Here is a 25,951-nt window from a genome sequence, read left to right as displayed (position 1 = left end):
ATAAAACTTTATAGTCTATGAAGCCCTTTCACTTGTGATAGTGCATTATGATGTAACCGAGAACTCTCAAAGGAATCAGGCTATGTAATTAATATTGAACTGTGCCTTATACTTATGCCAAAGACCATTTTCAATGTCCTCAAAATTAAACTAATAATGTGTACTAAGTGGTTTTTATAAGGATTTTAGAATGTTTTATGCATTTTAATCATTAATTCTCTCGAAATGTTTGGAAGTTGGAAAAAAATGTGTATTATCACTGCATATTATTGCATATCGAAATAATAGGCTGAAGGAAGAGTTGTGACCAAAAGTGAGTTTAGATTGTGGTAATCAAAACAGAATACTCAGTACTTTTGCCAGAATTTAGGTGATTTAGTTAGTGCCAGGAACAGATGGAACTAATAGAGGGGAAAAGCTAAATGAGTGTATCCTCTAAAGTGATCGTATTGCATCAATCTGCCATATCAATGAGGAATGGGTTGACATTGTTACAGGATAGAGTAAAAAGTAGCTTTTTGGAATCCATTGATGATCTGTTCATAAAATAGCTAAAAATTATTACATGAAATTGAATAATCAACTCATATTTTGATTTTAGCAGTTAAAAATATATTCAGTGTGCAAATAATAGAATTTCCTTCCATCCACATTCTCTACAGTTAAAAGTATTATAGTTTATCAACTAATTACAGGAAGGAGGAACAAGATACTACAAATAATCTATTAAGCTATCTAACTAATGTTCTTTCTTTCCAACTATTATCTATCTATCTATCTATCTATCTATCATCTATATCACTTAATTAAAAATAATCCTGAAAGTTTTCCCTAATTACCCTGAATAAACAAGCAAGCAAGCAAGGAAGCAAACAAAATATGATTCTGGCATCTTTTAAATATATTAATTACTCAGTCCACTCCTCACTATCATCCCACCATGTTTTTTAACCAGAATCCAAAAACTTTTCTAGAGGGAAAAAGAAAGCATTCTAACTTTAAAAGTGTGTCATGCACATGGAAGATATTCACTGAAATTATGCATTTGAAAATTGCCTCACTAAGTACTACATTTATATTTTTGAGCCTGTATTTAGAGGTATTAATTGGAAGGTGTGTAAAAGCACTTTCAAATTATATGTTCTGTTTTTCAAAAGTGAGATATTAAGTGCATCCTGTCCAGTACTGTTGAATATTGCTCATAATTCTTAAAAGAAGTGTGTTGAAATTAATATGTTCTTTCGAAACTGTCATCACTGAAGAACTTTTGTTCCTCTTATATTAACCTTTTACAAAATAAGTTTAAGATTTAGTTCCATGCAGAGTTGACTTCCCTTTGATATAAGGAGGGGGAAATAATAAATGATAGATATTTATATGTAAAAGTGGGTAGCTGTGCCAGTGAATTAACAGTGTGGGGTGACAATTGCAGCAATGAATACAGTAAATCCTCTGAGCTGTCATGCTCCACTAGGTGACTAATCTTCTTTTGATGCCTCCCTAAATATGTATTTACATGAGTGATTGTAATGGGTATGAAGAGGCAATTATATCAAGGAAGTCAATAATATGCTTTATTAAGTCTTAATCTGGTAGAATGTATTATGTCAGTTTCCAAATAACAACTTCTACTGAGGTTTTCAAACAAAAAATTTTGTAAATTTGAAAAAAATAAACCGAAGAGTCTATTAGTTGTTTAGTTATGTCAGATATATTAATAACAATATACATCATCCAGGACAAAAAACTATTTATGTTTTTAATGCCCCATAGTTAGTTTACTTTATTATATCAGTTATTAATTTCACTTTGCTTTTGTAGTTATAATTTCAGTAATCTTTTAATGAGAACTAATAATAGTGAGGGAATTTAGAAATACATAGTGTTAATCAATTCATTTTTTAAAGGCTCAAAAAGAGGTCCAGAATTAACATATCAACCAGACAGATGAGTAAAAGATGAATGGATTTATAGAACTGTGATTGAAAACATGTATATTTTGAGTCTACTTTTAGACTTCTTAAAAAATAACACCCTTGGGAACCCATCATGCTTCGATATGTTGCAAGAAAGTCCATAATAAATACGGACCCTGTGTTTGGAAGGAAAATAAGCCAGGCTTCACTGTACTTAGCTTTGCCTGTTATGAGCATATTTTCATATACATATTTGGCAACAGAAGCTCAACTTCAGAATCTTAGCTGAACTTGTTTACCAACATAACTTTTGATAGCTTTTATATATGTGTTGTGATCGTTATCTTTTCATCATCAGTGCTAACACTTAAAACATGATAAAGTAATTGTTCTCAGTAGTTTTTAAGTGAAATAGTGATGCCTTTTTAATTGTGTATCATCAGAGCCTATTAAACCAACTGTCACATAGGATGATCTATAACTATATTTCCATTTCTAGTCTTATTTCTATATTTATTACAGATACCAGCATAGTTTAATTTGTTAGACAAGAATATTATAGAACAACACATAGAACTAAAAAGATATCTTCAAAACAAAAACACTAACCTTAACTATTATAACTACTAATAATGAAAGACTAAAATAATCTATTATATCATACAATCCTCATAAACTTGTGAGATGATATCATCATTTCAGACATGAAAAAGGTAGAGCTCAAGAAATTGAAGTAAATTATATACATCAAGTAGCTAGGAAGTAAGGCACACTCTCAACTAAGGTTTGTGACTATCAAATGCTTGCTTTTTTAGATATGTCAAATCAGACTTTATAAGCAAAATCTTTTTAAATTGAATTATTTATGCTAATATCTAAAGTATTCCATGTAAAATGACCTTTACTGCTCGTAAATGTTTAAGTTTAAACATTTTTTTTTACTTTATCACCATTTTCTCATGATAGTTTGCTTGATCAACAAGTTTAAAAGAAGAAAACAATGGCCTTCTCAACGTAGGTGAGTCAATTATGAGGCTGTCTTGCAAAGCATCTCAGAGTAAAACCTAACTATAGTTTTAATACTTCAAAGATGAACAAACAACACAATAGATCTCAAAGCTAAGTAGTAAAATGATCAGATTTACCTACATATAATTATTCTCAAACTAAGTATGTTTTTTTTTATAAATATCTACCATACACCACATATTCTGTTTATGTTAAAATAATATTTTTCAATTAACACCTGAAAGCAAATATTTGTGCTAAAAAATATTCCTTTGGTTGTCTCTCTGTTGTTTTTTTTTTTTTTTTTTTTTTAATTTACAAAAAAATATTGAAGCAATTACTATCCTCTTGTTTGAAATGCTATTTGATTTGGGTGGAGTCATATTATCACAAACTATAGTGTTGAAACTGGAAATCCTTTCTGATTAGTGCTTTTTTATATAGCTGCCATTTGTAATCATTTTCACACCTGACAGTTTTGTATCCTGCCTTGCCTGGAAGTCTTCATTCAGAAAAATGACCTGGCTTTTTTCCAGGGAGACAATCTTGTTCTACTTTAAATACTTCCCCTCATATACATGTATGTCTATAATAGTCGAAAGGTTTGAATTTCACTTTCTAGTCCAATGAGCTGTGCCTCTCTGTTAGATCCATTAGAATATAGGGAATGGGGATCAATACAGCAGACGAACTCATCTGATGTTTTTCCAGTCAGCTAATACTCAGCTTTTAACCGACATCAGTATCATGTGTCAAAATTGCTTCCAATGTCATTTAAACAGCTGCACATTGGAATGGGGGTAAATGATGGGTTTCAGTAAGTTTGTGAAGCAAAAGTGTACAGATGTTTAAATTAACCTGGACAAAAGCCAGGTTTCAGAAATGTGATTCCTGTTTATCCTCCTAAACAAATATATTGTTTCTCAGGATGAAGACAATGGGTTAAAAATAGAGATTGACGAATGATGCACAAGAGGCTTTTGTCCAACCCTGTAGCATGAACCTAATGGCCCTGAACTTCTACCTCAGGGCTCTCAGCCACTGGGATTGACCTTCTCAGTCCCAGGCATTTGAAAGAACTCTGCTACACTAATTTCAGAACCATGCAGTGACAATTCACCATCCACTGCTGCTTCCTTTTCATTAATGTAAAACTTTCTTTTTCTTCTTTCTGCTTTTCCTCTCATGAGTGACAATTCATACAGAATCCATTATCATTGTCAAAAAATTGTCATTTTTTAAAAATGTTAATAGTAGCAGTATCTCTTTGCTCTCAAAACCTCATGAAAACACATTTTTATTCTCAAATAATATGCCAAATCAGAGGAAATTAAGAAACCACTGAAAAGTCAATTTAGGATGTCATTGCAATTTTTCTTTTGATAAAGTCTGATCTCTCAACTTGCATATAAATTTGGGGAGCTTAAAAATAATTTTCGGCTGTAAAATAATCATAGTGTTGACATGACTCTCAATACAAGTTTAGGAAAATGTTCTTTTTGTCACATTTTGTAATATCTTTTCCCTTTAAAATCTATGAAAAAACAAACAAACAACAACAACAACAACAACAAAATGTGCATTTTCTTCAGGAGCTCTCTGCAGTGCTAAATGCTCCATCTAGTGGCATAATTGAGCCCTGGCAAAACTTATCACATTTGGCAATATCCTGTTTGTTTACCTCCTGTACTCAGTGAGGCTGATGAGACAGAAGTATTGAAAAGTACAGTACACTTTTGAAATATATGAAACTTATATATCTTTACTTAATAGTTTATGGAAATGTCAATATTTTACAATTAAATAATATAGTATAAATTTATTTAATGCTTTTAAAAAGGGTCATTACATATTTCCAAACGTAACTTGTAATAATTCATATAATCAAAGCAGTGGATCCTGTATAATATTTACATAGATTAAAAATCTAAAAATGAGTTAATCCAAACATTTTAGGAGTGACTAATATTTTAAATATAATATTTCCATTATATTTAGTCTTTTTTAAAGTGACCTTTTTTCGTAAAATATAAAAATAAGTGAAAATTAGTTAGTAGTTTAATTTTGTTTATGGCCTCATCATATAATTATCTAAATCATGGGTTAACAAAACTTTTATTGCCAAAAGACAGATAGTAAATATTTTTTTACATTGTGAGTTACATCATAAAGTATATTCTCTCCCATCCACCTCTGGTGGTTGGTTGCTTTACAACACTTTAACAATGTGAATAAATTATTGTTCTGAGTGGCATTTAAGGAAAGGCGATAGCCTGGCTCAGGATCTGCATGGACCAAGGTTCAGAATGCCAGGGGAAGGAGAGAATCTTAACCAACATTCAATTAAGCATTTTGTTTCAATTGATCAGTGGGGACAAGCAGGTCAACTAATCATTAATGAGGTGAAGAATGGGAATTTGGAGAGTCTATGTCTGGCCTTGTCATATTAAACAAGAGGGCATCCATGCGTCTTATCTAAATCTTGTGGGGAAAGATGTTTCTTTTCCGTAAGCTGTTTTCCGTAACATAAAGGATAGGGGATTTCTTCAAATGTGGACGTTTTCTAGGAGTACAGGGCTTGGATCAAATTTGTCAAAGCATTTAATTTCCAGTGCCATAATAATTGTCAAAAATGTTTTTCCACAATTTACTCATCTAGAAGGCTTTTATTCAGTGATTCATGAATAGGACAGCATCCATTCTAGCAGATACAAAGGAGATCCAAAGGGCTATAAAAGGTAAAGAGATTTTTATAGTTCTAATGGATCAGGAACAAAGAAATTATACTAAGCATTTGCTGATTGGTTAACGCAGGGAAACTTACCTAGTATGGCGCAAAGGGGAGTGTCAGAGCTGGGTTAGGTAACAGGTGCTCAGCAGGCAACTGCTGATTGGTTGACCTAGGCCTTCCGTTTCTGGGAGAGTCAAACATAGAAACTTAGTTAAGTTTTGGTTTGCTAATGTGGGGCTTAGGTGAATGGCTCCATCTGGGGCCTAATTTGGTTACTTTAATATAATTATGAAAGCTTTTTAGTTATGGTGTTTCTAAAAGTTTAAGAATGTCTGAGTCAACAGCTGAAGGAGCATGCTTGAGTTAGTTCTCCAAGCTAGTAATAGATTTTAAGAGTGCAGTATACTTTTATTGTTCTAAGCCACTGAAATTGTGGGTCTTTCATTTTACCACTAGGCTTATGTGTGCCAGGTTTATGTAATTTAGCATAATCTAACTGATAAACTCTCTTCCAATTATTAAAAGTTAGTTGTAAGGAGTAAAGGATTAACTAGTAGATACTATCGTTGTTATGATTTTAATAACTATTTGATATATACTAGTTGATTGGCCATTGTATCTCATCTTCTTATTCTTGGATCAGAGAGGATTTGTTTATAAATCAAAAAAGGAGACACTTAGATCCTAAAATACATTAGACAGGCTTGAAAAAATCTGCATGTGAATAGAAAGTGCTCAAGAATTTCTTTCTTCTTTTGTTATAGGTAGAAAAACTTTCCTATCAAAAGGGTGAAACATACGTGTTTTTGACAGAAGTTGTGATTATTCAAAGAAACTATTACACAAAATTAAACAATGATTCACTGAATTAGTGTGTGGGGATTACAGGTTATATAAAATTTCAAAAATAGAAAGGGATGGAATTCTCCATTTTATTTAATTTTGCCTTGTTAGGCATAATCTATTAATCTCCCTTTATTTTTTTAATGGAACATTTAAAAATATGGTTATGTATAATACTAATGAACTTATAATAATTTTAAGAATAAGAAATAGTTCAAACACATACAAGCACTCTTTTCTTCTTTAAAATGGAAAATTTGCTAGCCAAAGCATACAAATATTCTACAAACATCTTCCTCTCATGGGCGAGTATAAGTATAAAATTCTGTTTAATATTTCATAAAACAAAAGTATTTACTCTGATGATTTTGGGAACGTACGTTTTACATTAAAAAGTTGAAGAATGAAGATACAATTTAGGCATGATCTTAATATTTACAGTCTTTGGATGATGCTTTTCTGATGGAGAGATAAACATGTCTATTTTTTGAAGATATAGCAATTGATTATATTAATATATCTGAGTAAAGAGGAGTAACATGCCTGAACATGTGGCAAGTCATTGATTGTGTTAGATTATGTAATTCAAGAATGCTAGGACATGTTTATCTAAGAAGTTCATAAAACATTAATGTTTTAAAATAAGAAATATATATTAAATAACAAGTAATTACAAATAATGCACTAAAAGTTTAATGTAAACACACATTTATTATTCTTTAATAAGATAATCTGAAAGAGCAGACATTTCAATGTAGCTGCTCAGGTTTACCGCAGAGTAAAATTTATTGCATTAGGACACTTTCTGTGGGAAGCTAAATGGCCTCCTGTAGAGGATGAAATCAGAACTTTGACCTCATTACCTCTGCAAAAAAATCAAGAAAATTAACTGATTCATATCCGCCGAATAACTGTCACATTATTTTTTAAATATATAGTATTTATAACAAAAATCTATACATAACACTGTTAACATTTTATATGATTTCAATGACTTAGTGTACCATTTGACAAACACTGAAACTTAATCCATCAAAACCAGAGTGGTAGGTAGTCTCTCCAATGTCACCTGCTTGTAACAGAATTAGGACAGAATCTTGGTCTTGATATTTTTTCCATGATTGCTTACATTTTCTGGTGACTAAATTGGCCATAAATTAATGTATTAAAATTCATTTCTATTTTCTGTGTGTCTAACAGAGCTATTAAAGAGCACCATAAAAGACATTCTTTCATATTTAGTAGCAAGTGTGTGCTGTAATTTATCGCTCCTGAGTGATATTGTGTTCTGCCATGTATTCTGGCTTGTTTTGACAAGGCAGCAATCTAATTCACCTTGTGCCAGGACATAGCTTTGTTTTCTGGAGTGTGAATTGTCACAACAGAGTAATGATTCTGTAATTCCATGTAGATAAGAATTAGTTCTCAGGTACATATAACTAGTCGACATAGTGAATCCAACAGAGACTATGTTTTGAGGTTGAAGTTTTGCAAAGGATTGCTCTAAGTAGCAAGTAGTTTAAAACGATTTTATCTTCAATTGGTCTTTTCAACAATTCATGTACTGTAAAGTAGATGTCAAGCTGCTTTACAGATGTACTGAAGAATCCAAACTTTCCCATTTGTAGAATCCAAAACTCTTTGCAAAGAAAAGATTTTAAAGTGGCTGGTGTTTCACATTGAGAAATGTACATGCATGTCTTTAGGATTCATCTACTATAAAATTATTAGAATCTGAGGACAGAAGGGTTGACAGAATATAATCTTTGAAAGATACATCACATGGCTTCTTACAATACAATATTTAATCATATAGGTTTATATTTTACTTTATTTCTTTTTTTACTAAATGTTTTTTGAATCATGCTATTATATTATAATAATGAGTTAGAAGTAAGGCCTTACCTGCAAGTATCGTTGGTAGCTAATTAAGGAAATTATATAAATTCCCACCAGAAGACAATATAGAGAACCATTATAAATGTGCTTAAAACTCATCAATGGATTACTACTCCAGATAAATCCAAGTTTTTTAATCATTCAAGGTTCAATGTGACTTGGCACATACCTATCTCATCCCTGTCCTCTCTGTATTTATGCTTTAAAATGTTTGATAGCTTATATAGTTCCCCACACACCTCTTACTGTTTTATACATCTCCATCTTCTCATCACAATATTCCCTTTACCTGAAATGCTCTCCTTACAGAGCTTAGACAAATTCATCCTCATATACTGAGGAGTTATCTCTGTCTTCATCAGTTTGGGGAAAATGTTTGAAATCGTCCTGGTGTTTCTCCTCTCTGTTGGAATGGGATTCTCTGCACGTTTTGTTCAGATTACTATAACAAAATGCCATAGACTGGGTGACTTAATAAAGCCCAGAAATGTATCTCTCATTTTAGACACTCAGAAGTCCAAGATCAGGTGCTGGCAGATTTGATGTCTGGTGAGAACCCACTTCCTGGTTCATAGACGTCTGTCTCCTAGTTGTGTGTTCCTATGGCAAAAGGCAAGGGGGAGCTCTTTGTGGTTTCTTTTATAAAGGCAGTAGTCTCATTAATAGGGGCTCTGCCATCATGACCTAATCATCTCCCAAAGACCCACCTCCAAATACCATCCCACTGGGAATTAGGTTTCAACACATGAATTTGAGAAAGGCACATTCAGTCTATAGCACTACCTAATACTAACTTAACCTATTAAATTGAAATTTCCGTGTATATATTTGCTTTCCTTCCTAGATTATTTATCTTGGTTCCACTGTCTTCTAGCAAAATGATTGGCACATGTTTGAGGGTCAATAAATATTGGCTAAACTGATTTTGAAAATTGGATAAATTCAGAGGAAAATAAAAGTCGCTCTAGATAGGCTTAGGTAGAGAATGTTTATGAACGGAATGCAATTTTATGTCTGTAAAATATGCTATGTCTTGATCATTCTTTAGGTATGTTTGATGGAAAGTGAGAATGCAGCTTAAATAAATCAGAATAATTGAACTGTACAAATAAAAATTGGTGACATTAGGATAACTTACTGGATTTAGTAGTGGTGATGCTATCTAAGGAGACCCTTTCTTTCATGGCCAAACCTGTTTTAGAAGTTATGTGACTAAAATCTATAAATGATTATAAAATCAATATTTCTCAGTTAATCAAGGATATAGAATGATGGAAGAGATTCATACTCTTTAAATTTTGATCTAAACCAACCTGGAGTACCTTTCTCACAAAAGTATATCAGGATGAAAATATATTTATAGATAGCTGTATGAAAGTAGTTGTTGGGAATTATATTATTTAGTTCAATAACTACAGGAATGAGTTCAAACATAAACTCACTTTAATTATTTTAAGGGTCACTTTGTTTATGGAAGATCTTTCAAACTTATAACTACAAAAGAAAAAAAGAAATGGGTAAAACATAAAGGAATATGGTTTCAGGAGAGTGTTCTAATGTTCAGAATTTCTTTACTTTGAGGAAAGTTCCCCCAAAGAAGTGGTAAATTCACAGTGGCTATAGATATTCACATCAGCTGGACAACAGTTGTCATGGATTCCATAGATTGGACTCAAGCATCTGCTAATGGCTGAAGTACCTGACATTTAAAGAAAATATCATTGAACTCTAATATTATAGGGTTGCTTTTCACTTTTCTCACACATTTTGTGATCCAAAGCAACAGCATAAGAAAGACAGGTTGTCTGTTGAAGCATAATAATCCTGTAGTCTGTTCAAGGAGTTATAATGGAAATGTCTCTTTGAACATTAGTGTCTTTTTTTAAAGCACATCTAGTTCAACACTTAATAGTCTACACATTATGGAAACTATGAGGGTTGTCATGACAACTGTATGGGAAATTTAGTCAATGTAATTCATTTCATATAATGCAGTATTCTCTTTCATCCTGTTTGTTTAAAAAAAATAATTTCATGTAAAATCCATAGTCTATACTGTAATAGCCTGCAATATGTCTGGAAATATATACTGCAGAGTTAAATAAGAACTTAAAATATATATATATATATTTCGTCCTGCCAGTTTCTGCCAATATTATTGTGGTTCCACCCCTTTTCCTCCAGGGTCACGTCAGTGCTTTGGATGTTAAATATAGTATGAATACCCCCAGGCTTAAATGGAGCTCAGAAGGAATTCTTTCTTGACTTAGAGTTTGGGAAGCATAAAAAATAGGTTAATCCTATAGAAAAAGGTTCAGAAGCAAATTTGAAATAAAAAAGTGAAGCACATAATTCAATTTACAACTTACATAAAGGGCAGATTAAAGCACCAGACAATGGGATGAAAGCCTAGAGTATTAGACCACAGCAAGAAGGGTCAAAGAGAATATCTGGTTATGAAAGTGTTTAATAAAAGTAATAATTTGAAGGTCAGTTTAAACCAATCTACTCGTTCCAGAAAAATAATGTACCAAATAGAATTCTATTACATTTATATCATATCGCTTCAAATAAATATAGATGATTATATTAATGGAGCCAATAGTATATTTTTCTGATTATACTATTAAACATTTCTGATAGAAATAAGCAGAAACCTAAACAATGAACAAATCTAATTTCTATCATATAGGCATTCCTTTTAACTCTTTCTCCAGTGAATGAAATATAAAAACTCAGTTAACCAGGAATGTAGATGTGTTCACATATATTTCAGTCTTTCGTTAGAGAAAAATTTTAAATTTTAGCTATAAAATTGTGCAACACTTCTTACAAAAATGTATGTTTAACAATTTATAAAAAACTGAGAAGTGTAAAACTCTCCATAATTTATTCCAAACTTTTCAATTACTCCATTATAATTATCTTCTTCCTGCCTTTTCTGGTCTACAGAAAAATAAATTTAATGAAGTAAATTGGCATCTGAAATGCAATGAATATATAGGTTTTTGTGAACAATTTAGAGACAGTTAAATTTCAGTGGTAGATTATTAAATGCTATTCTGTCATTAAAAATTAGACATTGTAATTTGCTCTGTAGTGATCACAGTAAATTTAATAAATTTTATTAGAAGCAAAAAGTTAGAAGGAAATATCATTGTTTTCCACGGAGTTTTTTTTGTGTGTTTTTTGTTTGTTTGTTTTTCCCTAAGAAATCATAATTTAATAGCTAAATCCCAGACTCCCAATCACTCCTGGCTGAATTTTAATGTTGGTTCAGTTATCACCGAGATATATTATCTTTGTAAAGTTTTATGTCTTTGTATCTCACATTCCTCTTTGAACACTTTATTAATGTCTATCTCAGTATGTTGTTTTGAAGATTAAATGGCCTAATATATTTAAAGCACTTAGAAAAAGGTTTCAAGTCACTAAAATAATCATTGATTCTCATATTTATCTTTATTATGTGCTTTGCATCAGTACTATGCTCTGATTACAGGACTTAGAATGGCTTTCAATTATAAATCCTGACCATAGTTTAAAATTTAAGGATATTTATCTTTTTCTTAAATTTTCTAAAATAGATTGTCCAAAGTTTAATTCAGTGGATAACATATTTTATGAAGATCTGAGATGCTTTTCATCATTCCACATCTACAAATGCTGGCTTTCAAAACTCATGTCTGTCAATTTGTGGTTGCATCAGAACACAGACTAGCATCCAAACAGAAAGCAGCACCAGAAAAACACAGCCGTCTTCTAGTCTCTCCTTATTAATCGGGAGAAACATCTCTCTAGAAGCTACCAGAAAAAATCTTCTTACATCACATTGTCCAATGGAATAGAATAACCCATACATGTTTAGACCAATGATGATTTGGGGGTATAATAAGTGACTTAACTTCCTTAACATCAAGATATCTCCACCTTCTTCTTAAACAAAATCCAGGCAATTTTAGGAGGAAAGAAGAAGAGAAAATTGTCCCTTGGTAAGGAAATAACATCTACCACACAGGATATTCAGTAGATTGACCTACAGATTCTTGCTCAACTATGCAGTTCTGTCTCCCATCAGTGCTTTCATATGGGTATATTTTTCATATATATATATATATATATATATATATATATATATATAAACATATATATTAAAATATTTGTATTTATATATTTAAACATATAAAAATAAATTTTAATATATTTAAATGCATACTTATATATTTATATGTTTTCATATGTATGCCTCTATAGATATACATATGTGTGTGTGTATATATATATATATATATATATATATATATATATATATATAAAACTATTTCTACTTATTATGGCAACAGTCTCAGGAATAATTCCAGAGGCAACTTTTAGTGGAGAAATAATGCATAATATTTTAGATTGCGACAGATTTCATGAATTTAATATGAAAACAATGCCTCAGAAAAGTCTTACCAGAAAAGAAAGAAAGAAAGAAAGAAAGAAAGAAAGAAAGAAAGAAAGAAAGAAAGAAAGAAAGAAAGAAAGAAAGAAAATAAACTGGGTTAGAGATTGCATTCATTTTACCGATTCCTCTCAAAAAATTACATACAGTGTTGCGTTTGCTTAGATATTCTGGTTAAGTGCATTTTTTACTTTGAAAAATAGTCTCTCAAACATAACTTTTGTAATTGCATAAAAATCATGAGGCACTCTGGAATCAAATAGCTGGCAGAAAGTTAGAGGGTCCATGCCAGTAGTTCTCAACCTATATACTACAAACCTCCTGGGATATTGCCAGAGGCAGATATGTGTATGAAATTTGTTTTTGTTACAGATGAATACATATACACTTATGCCACTGTCAGTCAAATGATATACTTAGAAGAGTGGTTTTGAGATGCAGTATACTGTATGATCCATCCTGTACATGCACACCATTCATGACATAATGCTATGATTTATGCATTATATGCATGTATGCATATGTGTGTTGTATTTTGGTTGCACTCTGAATCCAGCAAGCTGAACAAATCTCTGGCTCACTCAAATAAGAGCTGGTCACAGGTTCACACCAAATGTCAGCTTGGCTAGAAAATATCTCTAGCTAATGGAGTCCCTAGCTAGGAAGTCATTTTCCAAAACAACTTTATATTACAGAAAGGAAATATGAATTTTGTTAGTACAATTTGTGTTTTTCTGCACCAGTCCATGTTCAAGTCTCTTCCCCCAGTGGATTGGTAATTGCCACTTGAGAACATTTTAGATAGCTATACCGTTAGGTCCTGACTTGAGAGGACTCTCCCACACTAGTGAACACCATGTAATCCTTTTATAAATTCAACATATTTTGTCTCGTCCTGCAAGAAAAGAGCTGTGGGAAACAAGATGTGCGGCTCAGGGTTAAGAAAGACAGTAGTCAAGAGTAGAGTGCAAGTGGGGCCAAAGAACTCCAGCCTCAAGGACTGAACCCCGAATGGGGCCTACACATAGATTTTATTAGTTAGGTGAGGAAGTAAAAGAGATAAAGCTTGTCAATCTCAAGATCTGTGAATCCCATACATTACAATAGGAAACTGATTTAAACCAATCACCTTTGCTTGCAGGCAGTGGAACCCTAAGTCTCAGGATGAATGTACTTCCCCAAGAGACAAAACCTTTATGCATATGAATAGATGGAGAGCACATTATTGAGTCACTTTCCCTGCAGGTTGTGGGAAGGAATGCAGCCACAGAGGCAGAGGCTCTCCTTAGCCAGGGGAAGGTGGGGGTCTGTGCCCACTTCTATCAACCCTGTGAGTTCCCCAGATGGTCCCCACGTGGCTGTGTCTGGCTTGGGTTGCTCCCCCCACTCCCTTCCCCGTGGGGAATCTTACCCATCATTGACTAGCCAGCTATCTTTTGGGGCCAAACAGGGAGACATAAGGTGTAAGCACAAAGGTGAAGCAAAGTCTCTGAAAGGATCCGTCTCACAGACTCTCCTTTCTTTAGGGGCAGGTACGAGGAGACAGACAGGTAGGCTGCTGCGTGGCAACAATATTTATTATTTATTATGTGTCAAGCATGTATCAGGCTACGTATATCAGGTGAATAGCATACACGTCATAATGTCCAAAAATTTAAAGTCTAGTTCATGGGATGACTTGATTTTTTTATTATTCCAATATTACAGTGTTTTGTGGAATTATCTAGTATTTTATATTTCAAGGAAGAAAATATATAGAATATACTCTCGTTTTTGCTTCAGTGCTAAGGACACCCAAAATCTGAATAATACATTATAATTACATTAGTTTGAAAAACATCATAGCATTTTGTTTGTCAATCAATTTAACTTTATCTTTCATTATCCTTAATGTGCATTAAATTGGTGTGAAAAGTGCAAGATAAAATTTGGGTTCTATTTCTTGCACTTGGGTTTCACAAAGTACTCTCACATCACATTAGGCATGCTATTTTTATTAAACTTTGGATCATTGTTTTCTGTTGTAGAACAAAGTCACTTTTATTTTGACAAATATGTAATTTATGACACCTATAGACAGTTCATGATTACGTCTACTAACAATATTTTAACAATTATGGTTTATATATCTGTACTGAAATTAACATCTATGGATATGAAGAAATTATGAGAAAAAAACAGACACTGAAAAATTTAAAGTGGACACAGAATGCTCAAATTCTAATATACGAGGTCTGACAAGTCAGTTCGCAAACTAATCCTAGAAAAAGTGCTATGTACTTCATTGCTGAATATCACTATGGTCATCTTCAAAGCACTCCCCTTGGGAAGCAATGTACCTATGCCAGTGTCTAGTCCACCTTTCAAAGCAATTTTGGAACTCTTTATCTGGAATGGACATTAGAACTGTCGTCCTATTACCCTTGATGTCCTGAATGTCAACAAAATGTCTTACTTTTAATATTTCCTTTATCTTCTGGTCAAGAAGGAAGTCATTGGGGGCCAGATCAGGTGAGTAGGGAGGGTTTCTAATACAGTTATTTGTTTACTGGATAAAAACTCCCTCACAGACAGTGCCATGTGAGCTGGCACATTGTCGTGATGCAAGAGCCATGAATTGTTGGCGAAAAGTTCAGGTCGTCCAATTGTTTCACGCAGCCTTTTCAGCACTTCCAAATAGTAAACTTGGTTAACTGTTTGTCCTGTTAGTACAAATACATAGTGAATAATCCCTCTGATCTCAAAAAACGGTTAGCAACATTGTTGCAACAAGTTCATGAACTTAATTATCAGAACTTGTACTTCAGAAATCCATTCAGTGGCATGTTTTTACTTCCTGAAACATAATTTATTGAAGTAATAACATATTTTAAAATAATATAGTATCTCAAGTTAGCACACTAAGTAGTTATTCATCAGGATGGAATGTTTCATGGTTCTTTTCGGAGCAAAGATAAGCTTTTACAATAACTCCTTTTTTAAAAAATTCCATAGACCAACAAGTTCTCTTAGTCCTTATTTTGGATCTGTAGAGTCAACCAAGTTAAGCTGGTACTAACTTTCCAGTTCCATATTTCTCTGTCATCATGGACCACAAGAGACATTTTATGTAGGAGCTGGAAGACAAAAGTGCAGCAGTAGCCAAGTTCATTTTAGGTTGTAGAGGGCAGTGCAGAGCCAAGTGGTGTTGTAATTCACACATATAGTCGCGGATATGTTGGCCCAGCTTGTTGACCTGGGACAAAAGCCTGGCCCATTGCTCCTTCAGCTCTGGCCAGATCTTCTTCATTTTCTGCAACTCTTGGGCACCAGTTTCTCTAGCATGTCACCTTCATCATTGAAAAGGGAGGTTGTGAGAGACCAATGCAGATTCTATCTGTTTTTCATGGGATCCAGTTCACAGTTACTCTACTCCATTTCACATCCATCTTTCTTTTCTGACAAACTGCCCTGCACTTCAGGCTCAGCACCAAAAGCAAAAGCAACAGGTTTGCATAAACAGTGATCAGTACCTACATTTGTATAAATTCAAATCTTTTGCATAAATTCCACATTATCATTTCTAATGATACTATTTCTATAATTGAATTCTACATGACAGATTCACTACCTTGATTATTAATTGCTGTTTTTCTCAGTTTCATTCAGCAACATTTACATTTGCCATATATGTTTTGAAACATAATTTTGTTTTAGTATGTTTTTATTTAGCTTTACATCTTTCCTGAAAAGGAAACTAATAAATAATAGTTCATTAGTCAGTGGGTGAATTTTTCACAGTATAAACAATTGTTTTAATAAAAGGTGATATATTTTGCATTTCAAAATGCAAAATATGTAATGAAAAGCTTAAGAGGCTACCTTTAAGATTTTATTATATTAAGTGTGCAGTAAGAGAGTCAGAAAAGTACCTTTTAAAAAGCAATGTGAATATAATGGATTCTGGGATGATATAGCCTGAACACAGCAACAAATATTGGGATGCTTGTTTAGCTCAGATAATATGCATAAGGCTCTTTTATTCTGGTCAAATTCCAGGGGATTTCCCTCATTCTCTATAATACCATGAGAGAACAGGAAGATCACCCAAAAAAAAAAAAAAAGTTTTATCTCTCTTTTAAATCATGAAGAGAGTTCTGTACTAATATGTCATGACAAATTAGGGTACTCCATCTGTACTGGACACTTGAATGATCTGTGGAAGGAATCCTCAATCCTGCTATGACTATGATCCAAAAGAACTCAGGCACTGAAAGACTAAATTATTCAGTCTCTAAGAAGAGAAGAAGATGATAGCCTCTTATATCCTGAGAGGGCTGGCTATTAAAAAGTGGCTTTTTCTATGTATCTCAGCTCAGAAGAAACCATTTCCTAGCCCCTGTAATGTTGCACTTACCAAATATACACCTCCCCCTATTTGTTTATGTCCCATTGTCTTTGGGAGTCTAATGGACTAATCTGAAACCATGGGAACTAAAAACAGTCACAACTTCCTCAAAACAAATTAGTCACATGAAAGAACAAGATCTTGATCAACAATACTGAAATGGTACTAAACGAAGAGAGATGAGAATATTATTTAAAAGTAATGACGATCCTCAAAGAATTACTACTGAAAGATTAAAAAAGAAAATGCTTGCCAGACTCCAAACCTGACTTCCAAATTAAAAAAAAGAAAGAAAAAGAAAAAAATATCACAATATTTAATACGTGTTTAGTACTGAGAAATAAAATAATGTTGAATATTTTACAAAACAGCAGAGATGCAAAGAGGAATAGCCATGAGAGTAGTATTATGAAGAAAACTAACATGAAAGTAATAATCTCAAAGAAAAATGAGATACTGAAGAAAATAAACACATAATCCAGTAATAGAAAGGAGGTATGTTAAAGACATTAAGAACAAAGACAGAATTGAGTCTACCTGGCTCTACAACTTATCAGCTATGTAAATTTGTATTTATGCCTCAGTTATTTCAACTCTAAAATTGGGAGAATCATATCAATAGTATCTGTCTTATGGGTTGTCACTCTTTAATCAAGAGGATTAAGTGTGTTATTATTTGTGAAATATGTAGAATGGTACTGGGCACTGAATTTGTGCCATATAAAAGTAAATTATTTTTATTATTTTTAAGCCAGATTTAAAAGCTAATGAAATATTATTATTAAGGTGTGTCATTCAACTGGCACATATATGCAAAACTGACAATTTCCTAGAAAATTGGGGAAAAAAAGTAGTCACTAAAACTGACTTGAGATGTAATAGAAACTTTGAACAGTCTTACTTAAATAGAAAGTCACGTAAGGTACTCTTTACCTAGATATTGTGGAAATCAATTGTTAATTAGAAATTTCACAAAAACTGAATGATAGACATAACAAGAAAATGACAAGGTTTATGACTCAACAAGTGACTTAAAGAGGAAGAAAGAGACATTCACATATTCAAAATGTAATAGAAAACCACGAAAAAACACATCAGGAGGCAAGTAAGCTGACTGGTAGTTTATTCAGATAGTTTCAGGATGACTTAAGAAGCCCACAAGATGATGCAAAATACTTGTATGCCCTTATTACTAATTAGAGGAAAAACATTGAAGGGAACTAAATTTTATCATAATGAAGCTGCCTATTTGGGATATTGATTTTAAGTTGCTTATTAAGAAACAGGACTCAGAAAGAACCTTTGACACTTTCCTACCCAAGAGATTCAGACAGAAAAACTTGCTCCAGGAAGGGAGCCTTGGTTTAAACACTTTAAGAACATTCACCCCAGCATTAGTCAGGAAGACTCCTACCTGTTAGTTAGATATCCACTGTGTGCCGTTGCTTCTGAGTTGCCTAGCGGGATTTTCCTGCCATATATGTTCCCTTCTTCCTCAACTCCCCAATCTCACTTCTGAAATCTAATATCCTATCCCCCACCACTTCTCCTTCATCCAAATGTCCCATACCTTATGTTGCCTCACAGTCTTTGGAATTTTCATATTTATGTGGATTTCCCATGCATATATATTAAACATTTGATCTTCTGTTAATCTGATTCTGTTTATTGGATTATAAACCCAGTTAAAAGAATTTAGAAGGGAGGAAAAGTATTCTTTTTTTTTTTTTTTAGCCCTCACAATATGGTCAGTAAAATGAATATATCATGGACTTTGGCATTATGTATCAGTTAGAACACAATAGTCACTATTAATAGAATAGGATAAACTGGAGATCTAAATTATTTATGCTTGCCCAGGTTAAAATTAAATAAGACTCCACCCTGTCTTTACCACTGTAATTATAAAATTTGGACAGAATGTATGGATCAGCTTTTTGAAGACTGAAAAACAAATAATAGCAGGCAGTTTAGGAAAAAAAACAAAAACAAAAACAAAAAAAAACAGAATTCTAAATGCCACAGAACCAGCATAACTTTACCATTTTTCCTCCCACTGATATTCCCTAGCTAGAATGCAAAATAACACAAAATTACAAAGAAGGCATGGGCATGAGTAAAGAATGCTCCAGGAGAAGCCTGATATTTCTGGCTGAATAATAGGATAGAGATATTGTGTAAGAATAACTGCATTTTCTCTCTCTCTCTCTCTCTCTCTCTCTCTCTCTCTCTCTCTCTCTCTCTCTCTCTCTCTCTCATCTCTTACACCCAGGAAAGGGGGAGAAGGGCCAAAGATTCTTTTGAGGCTTATTTCTTAATAAACAGCTTAAAATCAGTATCGCCAAAAGACAGCTTCAGGGTGTCACAATTTTGGTTCTCTTCATAAGCAATAAAAATTACACAAAGAGATGTAATAAAAAATGGATAAATTAAAATGGGATACCAAAATATGTCAAATAGCTCAAAAGAAAGCAGGAAAGTAAATATAGAAACAAACAAACAAACAAAAAACAGAGGAAATAAACAAAAGATAAGTAATAAAATAGATCTAAATCCAAACGTCAATAAATACATTAAACATATATGGTATAAACACATTAATTAAAGGACAAAGATAGTCAGAATGGATAAAAACAAACAAAACAACAAAAAAATCAATCGAAAAACAAAACATGACCCCACAAGATTCTGTTTCCTTTAACATAAAAAAAATGAAAAAAAAAAAGATTTTACATTCAGACATTTACCAAAGAAAGCTGCAGTGGTTATAAATCAGACAAAGTAGATGTCAGACCAAAGAAAATTTCAAGGTACAAAAACAGAAACTACATATTGATAAAACAGTTAATTCATCTAGAAGGCATAACAATCTTAAATGGATATGCCCCTGACAATAGAGCTTCAAATTATGGTATGTGAATCAAAAATTGACAGAACTGAAAGAAAAAACGGCGGCTAATTTCTTTCACTTAGCATAATGTTTTGAGGTTCATCCATGTTATAATATGTGCCTGTATATTTTCCCTTTTTTGGTTGAGTAATATCCATTGTATGTGGATTTTTTTTTCCAAAACATATCCAAAATTTATTTATTCATTTATCCACTGATGGACATTTGTATTGTTTCTCCTTACTGGCTATTGTGAAAAGCGCAGCTATGAACATGCAAGTACCTGTACTTGTTTGAATACCTGTCTTCAGTTCCTTTGGGTATATACCTAGGAGTGTAATTATGTAGTAATATGATAATTACATTTTCAACTTTTTGAGGAATTGCCAAACTGTTTTCCACCACAGCAGAACCATTTTGCATTTCCTGAAGCCTTGTATGAGTGTTTAAATATCTCTATTTCCGTATCAACACTTACTATGTTTTACAAATATAATTTTTATTATAGCCATCCTTCTAGCTGTGAAGTGGTACTTCATTGTGTTTTTGATTTGTATTTCCCTGATTACTAATAATGTTTAAAATGTTTTCATGTGCTTTTTGGTCATTTGTATATCTTATTTGGAGAAATATCTACTCAAGTCCTTTGCCCATTTTTGAACTGGGTTACTTGTCTTTTTGTTGTTGAATTTTCGATGTTCTTATAGCCAATATAAGTAACAAAAAGAGAGCTACTGTAATTTAATATAAAGTATTGCAATGACAAAAATCCACAAGTGCATTGTAATACACAAAAAAGAGAAAGTGAAAGGAAAACGAAAAGAAGGAATGGAGGGGAAAAGAAGGAAGAAAGAAGAAAGAAAGCTTATTTGCCACCACTGGGATTGATTATTATCCCAACTCTTTACCATGAAAAAAATATGTATAGTTAAAGGGAAGAGTTTTAATATTTACATTTTTTAAAAAGGATGAACTTCAGTTGATCTCTAATTCTTCTTTAAAAAAAACAAATTTCTTCACGGGATAATGGTAGTTAACACAGGGACCAAAAATATAACCTCCACATATATGACCTTGCTATTATTAAGAATTGTGAGGAAAAAAAGCATCATGATAAAAACACTATAATAACAGCCACAACAATTAAAAACCTAGAGCTATCTTTCTAAAAATCTTTTCATACCAACTGCTGCACAGAATATAGTACATCAGACTTTAGCTGTGAAATGGCAATGTTTCTGTAAATATGTATTGTGGGGGCTGAAGAGACTTGCAGGGTATTTCTAAAAACATTATTCTTACATAAAACTTTCAATTAAGCGCAGACACAAAACAGCCTCAAACTATTGCTATTTGCTCTTTCATCCCAATCTTATACAATTAAAATGTTTAATGTCAAGGGAGATGCGGAGTTCATTTACTTACTATGCCCTGTTTTAATTTTTACTCAATAAAGAATGTTTTACAGGCTCATAGCATGTACAAAAATGCACGCACGACAGTCAAGATAACAGTCTCTCTTGCTGTCAAAATAATTGAAAGGAAGAATCTTGTTCCTTTAAACATATGTTTACTATAAACATGTAGGATAGTTTGATTTTATTTGAAGGACATGTTAAGTATTAGACACACACACATCATATTATTCATTTCTATTTATAACAAATTTTTAAATGTGGTATGTTTTCATTTTCTCATATTTTACATCCACATTTTACACATCTGCTTAAAAAGTCAAATAATTTAAGAAATAAACAAGAGTATTGTAGATTTTAAAAATGGAGTACTTCACTTATTTCCAGCAGCTTAGACTATTATTTTTACTTTAAGCACACATGCCACTTCTGTTCCACGACTTGATTCTCTTCTCACCCATCTTCACGCTCTCTCTGGTTTCCAGATGCTAACACAGCCTTAGGAGTATAAATGATGCCTAGTCCTGAGCAGTGAACACAGACACTGTGTTTGGAGCATTGACTTTGAATATTGTCCTGGCAAATATTTCAGAAAAGAACAAACATTTTCCAGGTGCCTTATACTGTGATTAATAAGTGACTTTGTTTTTCCCTAATCTTTTCCTCAATACACCAAAGTTCTGAATTTAATTTCCTCATATAAAACCATTAATTTCCTTAATGTTCATCTTAATATTTACCATAATGTATTTGGCCCATGACCTCTTATTACTTTAGCTAAAATATTCCCAAATAAAAATGATGTGAATGTGAATGCAATTATTTTGTTTTTTGAGCACAATTACTCTCAAATACTTATTCATGGTACTGTGAAATATTTCAAATCATAGGAAGCAAAGGACTTTTTATGTATACACTATGAATGCACAATATATATTGAATTTTTTCCAGTAAATTTTCTCTATTTCTAAAGACTGAAATACCAAACCCACTTGTAAAAAAAATAAGCAGATTTAGGAATTTTGATGTAGCTGAAAAATGTGATTTTATAGTCAAATAGAATTTGAAAGAACTGAAATGATTATTTGGATTATTCAGTTGGAGTTTGTACTATTTGTGGGTAATTTCAGATGAATTATATATATTATAAACAGAATTTGACATATTGCATATGCATTACATATGTACATATACACACACTTGGGTATATATTTATATATATGCCTATTCAAATTACCTTTGTGTAGCAGGGTACCTTTATAGTCCATTTTATTTCATATCATCACCATTCATTTTATGTTTTTAGAGCTGCTCCTAATCTCACTGGATCTTAGAGCCTTTCTGCTTTAAGTGATACATTTCACCCAATAATCTGAAAGACACCTTTTGTATGATTCCACAGAAATATCATCCAGTGAGTTCAAATCATAAGCAAGTAATCCTTGACTTTTTATACAAAAAGCTTTTTAATATCCAATAAAAACCAATGAAAGTCCAGGATATTTTGTTGGCAGGGGAGTAGGGGAGGAGGTGGTGGGTAGTCTCTTCATTAGAATTATGCAAGCAGTCTGAATAATAGCAATTAGGAATTATATCTCTTTATTGTTCACAAAATAGTTTATTGTTCAGTTGGTATGTTATTTCATTTTATAAATAATAGTTTCTAAACCTAGGCAAATTTAGAGAACTGGTAAGGAGTCTGAACTCACATTCCTCCGTGATTCATAAAACACACAAGATTTTTGTGTGTTTTTTTGACCATGACTCAGGAATCACACAATGTTCATGACTGCATTAAGCTTCTAAGTTTCATTTCTAAATTTCTATTAAAACCATGATCATATGCCTGAATATGTCTTACCTCTACTTTAGAGAAAGATAAAGACTTTATCTTCCAAAGAAAAGTCAAAATAGAAAAATTTGATGCAATCTCTAAAGGAAAATATTTAGCAGGAGTTATTGAAGTTAATATTTTTTAATAGGGTCATAAAACTGTAAATCACATAAAAATGCCACCATTTGGGAAGAAAATATAAGGAGAGATTATAGCTGGGTGATTTAGAAGTGAGCAAGGAAGCAGGATGTGAGAGTAGATAATCTACAATTTTATAATACAGAGCCCTCATAGCTTAAGAATAAAAGTGTTATTTTTATTTTGTAGGCTATCAGAGAAGTATAATCATATTTAATGGGGGGGTGGTAGTGAGGTATTTTCCAATGGAGAGATAGTGATTTTCTTTCTTTCAAATGCATTTTAGATATAATTAGGTAATAATTCAGATAGCAGTGACCACAGTATAAAATTTTAACTATTGGCGTATGCATGTACTCTTAAAGAATATCCTGACTTCCAGTTGTGATGAAGGAGATTTTTCTGTGTCAGTGCCGGGATCGTGTCTCGTGAAACCGAAGAATGGAAGCATGGACCAAGGAGAGGTGAGTTGTAAAAGAGGATAGTTTATTAAAAGGGTTACATGTCCTGAGTGGGAAGGGGTTCCCAAATGGGATGCCCTCGTGGGGCAAAGGTTCTTATTCTTACATCTTTGCTTGCCTGTTTGAAGAAAGGAAATGACACCTTGTAATGGAATTCATCTACCAGGTTTTTTGCTCTGTTTGACCATCCTGAGGGGATTAGCAAAATAACTCATTCCTGTCTATTAAATCTGCTCCATTTGTCCTGGAGTGAATGAGCTACTTGAGAATTCAGAATCTGGAGTTTTAGGAAATGGCTGTCTTTTGTTTATTCCACCAGGAACTTTCCTGTCTGTTTAACAACATGCTAACTAACCTGTCTCAGTTGGTGTGCTCATGCTGCAAAATCCCTTTAACTGCTTTCTACCATATTGACTATATCTTTGGTATAGAATGTCAAGAATAATTGATTAAAGTAAATAAAAATAATATTGTAATCTGATGTCAAAGTTGACTCATTTTGGCCACATACTTGTAAGTCATCATGAAGAGCTTTGATTATTTAAAGGGGGTGAAGAGAGTATTGACATAGTTGGGAAAGACATGGCTTGTAAATGTGTGGGAAAGGTATGTGTTATACGTATATAGGTTGTAAACAGTATGGTTATTCACTCTATATATTATATGAAACACATTACAAGCAATACTCTGGTTCAAATCACCATCATTGCTCATGTAGATTAATGAAGGTGTCCCGCCACCCACATTTTACCTACACTTGCTTGCCTTTCATGTCTCAACACAGCAGCTAGAATGATCCTTTTAAAACATAAGTCAGATCATGAAACACCTCTGCTCAAGATTTTCCCTAAGTTAAAATTCTTATAACACAAACTGGTGTATTGTATCTGTGATCTCATCTCCTTCCAATCTCCACAATAATCTCTTGGCTGTTCCTTGAACCCTTGTACTTGTTTTTCATGCTCCTTCCCTCTCCAAACTCAGATATCCATAGGACTATCTTGTCAACCTAGTTCATGTCTTTGCTCAAATGTTATATTCTCCTTGAAATCTTTTCATCTACCCTATTAAAATGTCTAAATTCACAACTCCTCTCTAGAGCAATCTCAATCCCAATTCCCTGGTTGATATGCAAACATGTTTTGGGGAGCTCTGAAGTATTCCACTTTACAATGGCTTATCCACAGGAAATACGTGCCAGGGCTCCCCGTCAATGCCTGAAAGTACAGATACGACCAAACCCTATATATACTATATGTTTTTCCCCCTATAATATATAAACACATCTATGACAAAGTTTAATTTATAGATTAGAAGACATAAAAATATACTGTAACAAAAGTTATATAAATATGGTCTCTTTCTCTCAAACTATCTTATTGTACTATACGTACAGCATGAATGTGCTGGATAAAGGATGATTAATATCCTGGGCAAGACAGTGGGTCGGCACAAGATTTCATCATGCTACTCAGAATAGGGCACAAATTAAAAGCTATGAATTGTTGATTGAATGATAGTTTAACATTTTTGAACCTAGATTGACAGTAGGTAATTTAAATTGTGAAAAGCAAAACTGCTGGTAAGGGGAAACTGCTGTATTTAATTGTAATTGGTGTCTCTCTCTCTCGTAACATCAAATTGTCTAAGACATTATGAATGGGATTTGTGTTTCTTGTCATTTTTTTCTAATGTCCAGCATTCTTTTTGTCTGCTTGTTTGCTTTTGGTTTTGGTTGTATCCTGCTAAGTTCCTTATCCACCATTCAGAATGAGGTCCTATAATGGACAATCAAGATTCCTAATCCAAGGTGGTCTTGGAAAGACTGAAGGACTAAGTCAGTCAGGGAATTACATGAATGGCTTTCTTTATGTCCTAGTTTTAATTCTATGCCTATATTTTTAGTCCTCTTAAACCCAGAAATAGTGATAACAAACAATTGACTACATTGTATTTAACTTCAGATCATATGAACGGGAGATAAA

This window comes from Rhinolophus sinicus, linkage group LG05, assembly GCF_036562045.2.
Source record: "Rhinolophus sinicus isolate RSC01 linkage group LG05, ASM3656204v1, whole genome shotgun sequence".
Classification (NCBI taxonomy): Eukaryota; Metazoa; Chordata; class Mammalia; order Chiroptera; family Rhinolophidae; genus Rhinolophus; species Rhinolophus sinicus.
The sequence above is the reverse complement of the archived record's forward strand: the minus strand, read 5'-3'. Positions refer to the sequence as shown.